This window comes from Akebia trifoliata, chromosome 9 (genome assembly GCF_017979445.1).
Source record: "Akebia trifoliata isolate Shusen 1 chromosome 9, ASM1797944v1, whole genome shotgun sequence".
Classification (NCBI taxonomy): domain Eukaryota; kingdom Viridiplantae; phylum Streptophyta; class Magnoliopsida; order Ranunculales; family Lardizabalaceae; genus Akebia; species Akebia trifoliata.
Genome location: NC_141383.1, coordinates 3821151 through 3834142, shown reverse-complemented (window position 1 = coordinate 3834142; position 12992 = coordinate 3821151). Strand labels below are relative to the sequence as shown.

At 29.7% G+C, this 12992-nt stretch overlaps 1 non-coding gene across 1 annotated transcript; it reads right to left on the bottom strand.

Annotated features, from left to right (window-relative positions):
• Nucleotides 1-12600: 12600 nt before the first annotated feature.
• LOC147394119 (U6 spliceosomal RNA) lies at nucleotides 12601-12706 on the bottom strand. The gene has a single exon (XR_015181889.1). It is a non-coding gene; the product is annotated as a U6 spliceosomal RNA (small nuclear RNA).
• Between the last annotated feature and the right edge of the window lie 286 nt (nucleotides 12707-12992).

Genomic DNA, 12992 nt, shown 5'->3' with positions numbered 1-12992 from the left:
GTTTCAAGAGCTAGCTTCCTCTGGTCCATTCTATCGATGATCTTTTAGTTTTACAATTTACAAATCTCAACAAAAATCCTAAAAATGTAAAGGAAGATAAAAATATGAAATCATTTTTAATAATATAAGATTCATCTTTGGACATATTGAAATGAAAGAATACGATTCATTTAACTAACCCCAAATCCTTGGGATAAGACTCTATTATTGATGTTGTAAGTCCCGAGGATCATCCAATAATTTGGATGAATCTCATAGCATAGTCTTTGCTCAATTATATATTGGAACATACCTAATGCATATTCTTATCAAGACTAATTAATGATTCTAGTTAGAAAATCCATTAAGCAAAACTCACTAGAATTATTATTATTAGTATTTTTTGTTGAAACAGTATTTCTTCCTTAAAAATATATTTTTTTATACTCACTTTAATCCCATCAATTTCATATATTCTCATTTTCATTCTATCTTTCCTAACTTTCAAAACTACCCTTAATAATACCTTTAAAACTTATTGGAAGTCAATTTCATTCCATTCTTTGGGTATTATTATATTCCTTTTACTTTTTTCTATCTATGCAAAGTGCCCAATTCATTAGGTCTAGCTTATTCTTTTGACCATTCACATCTTAGTAATAATAATTAAAAGTAAGGGTGGAATAGTAATTACTGCGCCACTTTTTGTCCTTGATTTCTTTTGACTCATTTCCATAAGGTTCTCATAGTGATGTGTCCATATCTGACTTTTTATTCCAACATAATTCAAATTGTGACATCTTTCACCTTTGACCCAACCCAAAAAAAGAAATTACTAACCCGAAATCCAATTAAAAAGATTCCATCCCCACTAAGAGTCAATTCATTTTGATATTTCGAACTATATGAAAAGTAGTCTTATAAAGCTAAAGATGAAATGAATTGAAATGAAATGTTTGAGTATTATTCAATTTCGTTCTTCACCTTTGATCGAGGCATTCGATGACATAAAATACTCAACAAAAAAAAAAAAGTTGGAACTCTTGAACCCTTTCTTTGTTATGTTTGTTTTTATTAAAGATCAATTTTTCGGTGTTCTTGTGGATCTCATACTTATTAGGTACAATGTTATCAAATTCATGGTTGGGAGTTCATGCACCTTAGATTAAATATCTTTTACATTGAAGTCAAAGTTTCAATATAAGTCAAAGTCAACTTTCAATCACTGATTTTATACTTCTAATCCCAATATTTCGATTAAGACATCGAGGATAAGCGAAATTTTTTGGTAAGACTTCTCTTTCTATTGGTAGTTGGGAAAGAAGCGTAAGCTTGAGGATACTACTACTTGAAGCAAAAAAAATGAATTATTATGTTTATGGGTAACATGTGCATGTTAGATTCTTGTGGCCCTTAATCACATGTCATGCTTTCTCGTGATCGGGTGATCTTCTCATGATTGGTTGGATCAATGGATCATGTTCAGATCCATGGGTGACAAGTCCAAACACCCATGCAAGCTCTGGCCCCATACTCCCAGGTACAATAATTCAACCTATAGATCTTCGTCTAAGGAATCTAAATCGAGGTCAACCCGGATGGACCGGACTAATTTTCAGATTCAATCGTTTGATTTGATGGGTTATGGTTTGACTTGACCAAGAATTGTGCCATTGTCGCCTTGTCGAGGGTTGATCAAAACCCGACCCAATTAAAGTTTGGGGTTTTAATGCTGGATCCAAATGCATACCTATAATCCATTTTAGTGGGTCGGATCCAATGGGTTAGTGGGTCTGAACATTTTTCTATTAATAGACCCATGTCCTTTTGTGGCATTTTATAGGTTTTGGACCCACACATGTCTAGAAATGTGGGGTGTTCATAAGCATAAGTGCCCTGTTGCCCCCACTTATTTGTCTGCCCCTTTTACTGATGAGAAAGCTCCATTTGAAAATAGTAGCACGTGACAGGCGTCCCCCTCCCAAAAATGATAAAAGCAAGCAAATTACTATTTTACCTCTCAAAAAAAAAAAAAAAAAAAAAACTAGAGAACATCACCGCAAATGATTCACTTTGTAAAAGAAAAAATAAATAAAAAGAAAGCACCCAACTTTTCCATTTGGACAATTCTCTAAGTGAGAATTTTTTTTCTTTTCAAAAGACAAATGTGATTTCATTAATTAAAATAAGATTATTATGAAAAAATACCTTCATTTTTGCCCCATTAATCTCAAGGAAACACAAAAGAACTAAGAGTTTGTTTGGAAGACGAAGTATTTGTTACCCGTGAGAATTGAATATGGAGAAACTTTTAAGGTACCCAACATGAAATTCGGGAAATAAGTAGCTTGGACCTGATCAACTAGGGTAGTCTGAGTACGTTCAATTTGAACAACATGGGTGGTTGGATGGTCCAAGTGAAGTTGGAGTGACAAAATTTTAATCATTGTTTTAGTTTCGAGTCTTGCTCCAAAGAGTACAATGTGACAAATGCATATCAGTCAAACTAAATGATTTTTTATTATAAAATGACAGTATAATCAACTATGCTTTATGAAGTTGAATGTTAGACAATTAAGAAGCATCATGTGAATAAATTGAATGTAGCAGAGATGAGAATGTTGAGTGAAAAGATTAGGAAATATAAAAGTAAAAAATAAATGCATTTGAGAAAATGTAGGAATAGCACAATCTGACGATAAGAGAGAGTTGGTTAAGATGATTTGGGTATGTTCAACGAAAGCCGATTACAATCCCAATTGGAAGAAATATTTGAGTTGAAGATCCTAAAATACTAAGAGGATGACCCAAAAAAAAACGTAGATAAAGATAGTAAAAGTAGATATGAATTCACTTTTAATAAGAGAAAATGTGACTCGGGACATAGTGGAATGGAGGGATGTGATTCTTTTAACCGACCAAAAATCTTTAGAATAAGGATTTGTTGTTGTTGTTAGTGGTAGTTTTGAAACTATTGAGAGTTGCAATTCATGAGAGTTCACTATCCAAAAGATGAAAAGGATTTGTGGCATTTATGCTCTTTCATCAATCAAAGTAACTCAAGGTCCACCATGTGGTAGGAACACGAACTAATTTAAGACATGAGTTTGATGGTGGTGATGATGGTGGAGAGTGGGGGGCAAGTTTTTGAGGTTGGTCCATCATCAGAGTACAACTTTGACATCTATAAGTATAGGCCTAATAAAAGTGGGGTTACTATTTAAAGAAAATTAAATTTCACCTTTAAATTAGATATAAAAGTTTAGAACATATTTACAAACCATCCCTAAATCATGTACTTACCATTACACCCAAAATTTCAACTAATGGTATACAATTATTGGTGTAATGAAAGAGGCAGACAGGGAAAAGAACAAAATGCCATGAAACTTTTAATAAAACACATTTTCCATTTTAGGAAGAGAAATGTTTGTTTGTTTGTTTTTTTTTCCCCCTTCTTGATTCCCCTTCTTAATTTGTTATATTAGAAAAATTTTGGACGGCTTTAATTTATTTGGATGTCCTTTGACTCTAATCTACATTAGTGATCAAACACACCATTGAGCGCCTATTTTCTAAGGTCAAGATAAATTTTAAGAGGTTTCAGTTACAGTGTTGGATGTCATTTGATCTTGTAAAATAAAAAGCATTTGGGTGGCGTGAAAATATTGTATAACTTCGTACCCCTATATCCACATGTCCATTTGGCACCCAAAAGATCAAAACCACGGCCAGGTACCAAATGACTACATAGCATAAAAATCTAAGAGCTTTAAAAAATTAAAGATATTTTTTCCCAGTAGATTTGAATTTTAAATTTAGGAGTTCAATTGCTGTTTATTTTCAAAGTCTTAGACCAAATAAAAAGATTATTTAAAAAAATAAATGAATAAACAACTAACCTAAACCATGATCTAAATTTTCATGCCCTCAATTTAGGATCTAAATTTTTCCAAATCTCAAGGTGGAGCAAAAGAAAAAAATAATCAAAATCAAGATCTTCAAAACAAAAAATATGATATGAATTTATTCTGAATAATTTCAACAGAATTTGAACTAAAAATTGGACTTATGAATTTTTTCACATATATAGACATAATACCTATATAATCAAAATCCATATATCCAATTGCATTGCAACCACCATATTATAACGAATATACATCATTCCAAAAAATATATAACTATAATTACAATCCAAAAGAGTACATATATCAACTACACATTTCATATGGATCGACAGTTGTCTACGCCATAAACATTAACTCTTACACTTTAAACATATACATACAAGAAGACACAACACATATGTTACTAATATATACAAAGAAGTTCAAAATTGCACAAAATAGTTTCACTAAACTCCAATCTAAGCTCACATATAAAAGAAATAGTATTCATCATCCTGATCTTGAGATCCCTCTATATAATATTTTTTTTATTGATGAGATTGAAGAAATATATAAAGAGGGAAGTCAAGATGAACCCCGAAAAAGAAAACAAGCATAGGAAAATTAAAAAGGCAAAAAGAACTAGGTCATTACAATATTACAAACGAAATCCTAGCACAATAAGAAGTCCTAAAAAATAAATCCCTTTAAATTCCTGGAATATTTTGCACCAGAAGAAAAAAAAAAGATCAAGAACTGATCTAATCAACTCTCTTATTGGCTTCAGCTTTCCTTGAAAAATTCTAGCATTTCTTTCAAGCCAAATATCCCAAAGAATCATGAGTGACGTTAAACTCCAAATCAACTTTTTTGCATGATGAAAACCTAGTCCCAACTGAAGTCATTCCTCAAAATTACCTCCTATGGAGCCCGGGGTGTAATGATCCACCCAAAACATAGAGAAAACATGATCCCATACCATATTTGCAACCTCGCAGTGAACTAAAAAATGATTGGTGGATTCTTCATTAGATAGATACATGCAACATCTATTTGACCCACAAAAACCTCTTTTTCTAAGAAGGTCTTGCATTTGAATTTTTTCCCAAATCATTGTCCACAAAAAAATAACAATTTTGGAGGGTACCCTTGGACCCCAAACCGCAACATGAGGGAAAAACATCTCTCCTCTACTAATGAGATCTTTGTAGAAATCCTTCACTGAAAATAAACTTTTCTTATTGGGAACCCAAACCCTTCCATCATCCGTTTGTTTGTCAATTGTCACGCCCTCTAGCAAACCTATCAACTCGGACACCTTCGTCATCACCCAATTATTCAATAACTTTCTGAAACCCAAATCCCATCCTATAGACCCATTTTTCAATAGTCTAAAACTTGCAACTAAATGCTTCTTTTTCATGAAGAACGCAAATATCACTAGAAATCTTTCCTTCAATGAGTAGTCCCCACATCAAATATCTTCCCAAAATTTGACTTTATCCCCCTTCCAACCTTATAAGTAACCATTTTTTGTTAAGCAGAGGTAAAATCTTCAAGATACCCTTTCACACCCCACATCCATAAGGATTTCTAGCTGCACCACTCTCCCACCCCAATGGATCTTTCTCAAATTTTATCGCAATCACCTTACGCCATAATCCTTCTTGTTCCATCCCAAATCTCCATAATCACTTTCCAAGCAAGGCCCCATTGAGTCTTCTGATCTTCTTGAATCCAAGACCTCCCCATTTTTTTAATTGAGTAGATGTTCTTCTAACTAACCAAATGAAGCTTGTTTTTCCTATTCTATTATGTCATAGAAAGTTTCTAAATAGTTTATCCAGCCTTAGCTCCACACTTTTATGAATTATGAACAAGGAAAGATAGTAAACCAAGATACTAGATAGCACACTTTTAATTAGAATTAACTTGTCACCTTTTGATAAGTAGCTTACTTGTCATCCACTTAACCTCCGAGATACTTTTTTTTTATCACAGGTTCCCAATAATGTTTTCAATCAAGAATAGACATCTCGATAGTTGGGACATCTGTAATGTTTTGTTGATAGGGTAAGTAATAGGGAAGTTGCTAAATAATAAACTCACATTTCAAATTAATGGTCTAAATATGAATGGATAAACAAACTAATCTATTAAAAATAATACAAAATTTTAAATTAGTAAACAAAAATAAATAACACTCGAAACATATAAATCTTTAATAAAATAGTAACGAGATATCTCCATCTCATAATAAAACAAAAGAAATATAAATATGTCATAAGATTATCAATACAAATGGTGTATTTGATAATAGTGGTAAGGCACACGACTGGTACAAAAGCATTGATCTATATATCAATGCTTTAATACTTAACCAATGTAGAACTCATTGTTAATTCCTGATTTTATGGTTAGTCTGGTAATTTACTATAGTTGGTTGATCATGTTTTCCAGCTCAGGTTGCCCATTGATCTCTAACGGAAATCAATCGTTTAACTACTATAAATTGTAAATGATCATTTGATAAGTCAACTTTATCGTACCTCTGTGGTATGCATGTGTCATCAATCAATCTAATCATCTACAAACCATCTTAACATTACAATTTGTTATTTTTCAATAAAGATAAGATATGAATTTTTTAAATAATAGGTACAAGGTTATTCTCAAGTGGTATCCCGTACTATCAAAAAGTATATCAAATCCCTATTATTCTAAATTAATTAGTTGTTTCCGAAAAGAGCTACCGATTAATCTTATAGGTATTCATTACCTCTTTTCAAAATTCATTTGAAATAAATTAAAAATTTTTTGCAAGTGTGATGACATTCTCAAGTATTCTAGAATATAAACATGCAACAGTATATCGAAAATAGTAAATATTCAGGTACACCATCCCATAATTATCATCATAATTGTATCTCATGCTCTATTATACTGTGCTCGAAAGCACTCTAAGCCTAAAAATTTCTCAATACAAATATATATAGTCGAGAATCCCACTATTGATCCTAAACAATCAAGACTTTCATTCTCAATTATATTTTAAACTTAAATATTTCATCATTTTTATAAATTATTACCCAATAAAAATATAATTTCAAAATGTGGCTTCTTAACAGTTTTTAAAATGAATACTTTACTATGAAAATCAATTTATTTCAAATTGATTTTCTACTTAAACTTACCCAAATTCATTTATTTTTGTTTCACAACTTTAAAATATCAAAAAAACACATAAAATAAATTATTCTACAGTTCGATGCATGAATTTAGAATTTAAATCATAATAAATTTGAAATTAATTATCAAAATTGAAATAAAATAGATTCCATTGAAACCTATACTAAGAATATGAAATTATAAGTTTCCTATCTTTACAGTTGAGTTTTACGCGTTCTTACAATATTAAAATAATTTTTCTCATTACTTCCCTCGATAATTCAACAAAATATTCTGATGACTAAGTAGATTTTGACGTTATGGATATTTTATTCTTCAATGACGGATCTTAATTCACATTCAAAACATGTTTACATCTTAATCGAAGTATCGTACACGAACCTACTATCAAAATCTATTCGTCTCTGATTTTTAGTTCTCTCTCACAGGAATGAATGAACATTAGGTAAGATTATACTATATAATAATATAATATATTATAATATATAAAATAAATACACCTAGGTATCTAAACTGTAAACACATTTATAACTTATAATAAATAATATAATAGTATTTATATTTATATTAATTACAGCTCCCCCTTTAACACATTAATAATTTTAAATCAATCCCTCTTATATAAATAATTATAGTTAAACCTAATTTTTATATTAAAATTTTATTTTAATATTTTAATATTTAATAATAAATAATTAATTAAATAATAAAAAAAAATTCTTATATTTTTTTTTCCATTATGTCTCTTACATTAGGCCAATTCAAATTGTGTATCCCGAATTTTCAAAAATTTTCATCAATTTTTTTCTATTGATCAAAATACCCCTTAAGCCTTAAGTTCTTTTGATAAAATTTATATTTTCATAACTTATCCTATTAAATTCGGATGTAAGCAAGTTGATAGTCTAAACTATATTTTTCGATGCTTTTAAACTCAATGATAATGTCTGTTTGACCAAAAGAGCTTCTTATAAAATTTTGAATTTTATCTACTTTAACTAAATCTTATAATTCTTCAATCATAATTATGGTAACATTCCTAGAATTTTTCATTTTATTTATCAAATTCTCCTTCTAGCAAATTCTTATTTTAGATCGACAATGTTATGATTTATTTTTTAAAAACTTAATAGAAAAGTAGGTTAATATAATTGGCTTAATTCCTCGATACATGTAATAAAATTTCATGGCGTTATAGTTGAGGTGCCACTTGGACCGACGTGACAGTTCACATTACTAGATTGAGGACATTGTCATAGATTCTATATTAAGTAGCTAAAAATATTTTTTCTCAATATTTTATAGAGTACTTAACTGTATTTTTTAATTTTGAACTACGATTTCTTCATAACATCATGCATAATAGTTAATTCATCATAAATTACATTTTATTAACTAAATTTCATGTATTTTTATGGATTTCAATAATTTAATTATATGTTCATTTCTTACAGGCAAAATAAATGAAAATTAAAAAAAAAATCAAAGACTGAAAAAACTACAAAAGTCAAAAGTTCAAGTTCAAGGTCAAAGTCAAAGTACGGTCCAAGAGATCTGATAGTCTCAAATTGACATAATAAGTTTTCATTCACTTTAAATCTGTTACGTCATACTATTTTTTCATAACTTTTGACTTACTTATCAAAACAAGGCGAAGTAAGTGGGGTGGTTAAAAAATTAATTTAGATGAGAATAAATTTCTAATTTACTAAAAAATGCTAATTTGAACTTTGAATTGGTCAAAAATGCGTGACAAGTCAGAGACTCTAAATTTGTCATATTTCACCATTTTGAACATAACTTTTGACTCAATTATTAAAATGGAGCAATGTTAGTGGAGTTAAAACTCTAATTGAGAAGGGAAGATATTTATATTTCACAAAGAAAGTCAATTCAGACAAAAAAAAAAGAGATAAAAACTTGTTGTCAAAACAACCCGAGTTGTTGTCTATAAAAATTTTTTTAACTCTTTAGTTTTGGGGTTGTCTACTCTCTTTCTCTTTAATCTCTCTCTCTCTCTCTCTCTCTCTCTCTCTCTCTCTCCTAATCTATTTCTTCATCTTTTAGTTTTAAGTTTTAATTTTATTTTTTTTATAATTTTGAAAAATAATGAAGATTTTGTTCAAAGATTTTAAGGAGTTCATCAATAATAGAAATAAATATTTTATTTATTTTTGTTATTGTGTTTCTATGATCATGTTTGACTAATCTCCTATTCTAGGAAGATTGATGAAGTCATATTAAATTAGTTACACTTAATTTTAGTATTTATTATTATTATTTTTGTATGTATTTTTAAAGATTTTTAATAAGTTTCTCTTCAACAATCTTGTATTTTAAATATTCTTTAATTGTTTTTTCTTATCCATCATGCTCAGTATGATCCGTTACTATTGAAAAAAAATCAATTATATCAAATACTCGCCTTAATGGAGGATCATTGGGCAATAAAATATTTCAATAGGAGAAAATTTTATCAATTAATTAGATCTATTTCACAAGGGTATTTAATGAAAAATATTCTGAATCAAGATCCTTAGTTGGATTCTTGATTTGAGTTATCTATCAAGAACTTGAATATTATGATTAAATTTAATTAAGTTATTTTTATAGATTCATTCTTCCTACGTTTTTCTTAAATTGTAATTTTTTTCTTAATTTTAATTATTTTCAATAAAATTTAATTTTTTTTCAAAATCACATCATTTTTTTATTTCCTAAAATTTGGAATATTAGTTCCCCAATTCTCAATGGAATGACCTTACTTATCAATCTAAAATAGATTTTTAATTATATATTTTTTCTAATTCTTTTTAGATACATCTTTACGTGAAGAACATTCTACATGATCCTTCAATCCACATAACCTTTTTCATAAGTGAAGATAAGTTTTGAACAAAAGTCATTGTATCAACAATCACAAACTTTAACCAATTTAGTAAGTTGACACCTCCAATATGCTATTATACAATATGTTAGCATTGTAAAGACAATATATTTTAGAGAGGATTGTGTACTTGGCATGTGACTCTTCCACAATATGTACAAAGCATTATCCCAAAGATTTAGGGTCTGACAACGAATCATGCTCTTCAATTAAATCAAATTAAATTATCCAATTATCCATCTAATTGTATGCTAATATCATATGTTGGCATTGTAAAAAAAAAAAGAACCATAAAGAGATTTTTGAGTACTACATATCCGACTTTTACAACAAAGTCTTATCCCAAAGATTTGGAGCTGACTAAATAGATCTTGCTTCTCCATTTCATTTCGTCTAGAACCAAGTCTTTTAGAACTGAAAGTAAATTTACATATACTTTTATTATATTCATCCATATTCCATGACTTTCCCCTCGCTCAACATAACTTTCTTCTAATTGAGACTTAAATCGACATTCGTTGAACATGTTAAAATCCTCTCAATTAACTTTCTCATTTGTTTAATATTGTTTGTTACTAATTTTATCTTTTCTAGTCTTTCCCCTCATCTATCTCAACATTCTCATCTCTACCACTTTTAATTTATTATTAACACAATATTTCTTAATAACTCAACATTCAACTTCAAAATAATGCAAGTCTTCAAAATATCTTGATAAACTTTTATCAATTTACACTAAGTAAAGATTTAAGTTAAAAAGATGTTTATATTTATATATCCATCATATGTCTGGATCTCATTTTTATTTGAAACTAGTGGCCGACGATTATTGAATATTATTTCAAATGAAAAAAATCTCTTTCGATATATATATAAGAACAAAGGTTGTTAAAAACACTAGGCAGGTCTAAGTGATAGACCCTTAAAGCCTAGGCCAGGCGACAAAAAAAATTAATATTTCAATTTTTCGTATGTATTAAAGATAGTGCAAAAAAGAAAAAAATAATAATAATAATATAAATTTCATTATCAAGATAATAAAAAGTTGCCAATTACTAAGTAAACTTATAAGTCTAATCAACTAATACGTAAGAAAAATAAAATTAATGTAATTGCAAATAGTGAAGTAATTTGATGTCCCTTACAGATTTTTGCTGTTATAATAAGATAAGGATAAATATGTTTTTGTTGACACCAAAATTTGGAAGACTAAAAATTCCTCACCTTTACATCTAACTTATTATTAACAATGTCATCTTTGTAGAAATGAATAAAATTACAATCCCATGACCCTATAACCATGTTAGCTAGTTTTTAGTTTCCTAAAATAATAGAAATATCATTTTATTACAATATCTTTAAAATAGACTTTGATAATATTTTAAATTACAAAAAGATCTTTACATTATATTAAATGATAGAGTAAGAAAATATAAGATTATCCATTTAAAATTTTAAAAGAATAAAATTTTGAAATAATTATAATGATGCATAGATCTTAAATTTTGTAGTATATGTGCATTTGCACATATTAGGGGTGCAACTTGGTTCGGGTTAGAGCAAAATCAGAACCGAACCGATCAAGATCGGTTCCATCATATGAGAATCAGAACTGAATCAACCTAAATCGACCCTAATTCGGTTCAGTTCGGTTCCATGGGTTCCCTCATTTTTGCCCAGATTTACGATTTGGTCGTAAATCGCAACCGTAGGTCGCAGTCCCACAGAGAGAGAGAGAGAGAGAGAGACACGAACCTGTTGCAGGTTGCAGTTGTAGAAAGAAAGAAAGAGAGAGATCAGCCGGTGGCAGGCTGGTAGCCGCTGTCAATAGGTCGCAGAGACGAGAGAGAGAGAGAGATCCGCCGGTTGCAGCCACTGACAGCAAGTCGCATAGACAATAGATAGACGAGAGAGAGAAAAAGAGAGAGAGAGAGAGAGAGAGAGGAGAGAGAGAGAGAGAGAGAGAGAGAGAGACGAAAGAGAGACCGATATCAGCTATGGCAGCTACTGGCAGCACTTCGCACTTCATAGAGATGAGAGAGATGAGGGTTAGGTTTGATATAAATTAAAATTTAAACATATATTAAATATTTTATTTTAAATTAATATGTGTTCGATTTTTTATATTATGTGAACTGAGAACCGAATCGAATTCATCGATTCTTTATTTTTTAAACCCGAAACCGAATCGATACTGATTTAAATCGAACCAAACCAATCCAAATTTCACGGTTTGGTTCGGTTCTCAGTTTGAATCGAATTAAGTTGCACCCCTAACACATACCACCTACTAATTTTTTTAATCTAGGACACATCACAAGTTTAACAAAAATATTTGATATATACCTTATACTCTAAAATCGATTAATTGCCTTTTAAAACACAATGTATATAAAATTATATCATAAAAATGTAATTTTAATCCCAATTTTTAAAATTTCACCTAAAGTGGGTAAGGCCTAAGCATTTGCATGGTTTAAATGAGTAAAGCGGGGCCTAGGCGCAGCTTTTGACAATAAAGAGATAAGAATCACCATTTGAACATTGATTTGAACTATTCAATAACATTGTGAAAAGGACGTGGTTGTTCCGCCTTCCTATCAATCGCCATGTTGAATAGAACATGAGCTACCTCATTAGTCATTTCGAGAAGAAAAAAAAAAAAATCATTTCTTGATTTGTGTCTATCGTCCTTACGAAGGGACCATGCTAATTAATTCTTTGTCAATTTTAAGTTTATCTATGAGATATAATATGACTCATCAAACTTTATGTCGAAAAGAAATATTTTTCTATCATTATCTTTAATGTCATAATGGTTTATCGGATAAGGAGATAAATAATTTTAATCCTATTTGAGAGTCAAAATCAAAGTTTAATTTCATGTTAAGGGATTTGACATTATTTTCAATTTGGCCGTTTGACATGAAATCATCTTATCATGAGATGTTACAATCAAAAAGATCAACCAAGTGGGACCCACCAAATAATAGGTGAAACAGCCACTAAGATGCATGTGCACCACATTTTTGATTAGTCATGGTCAC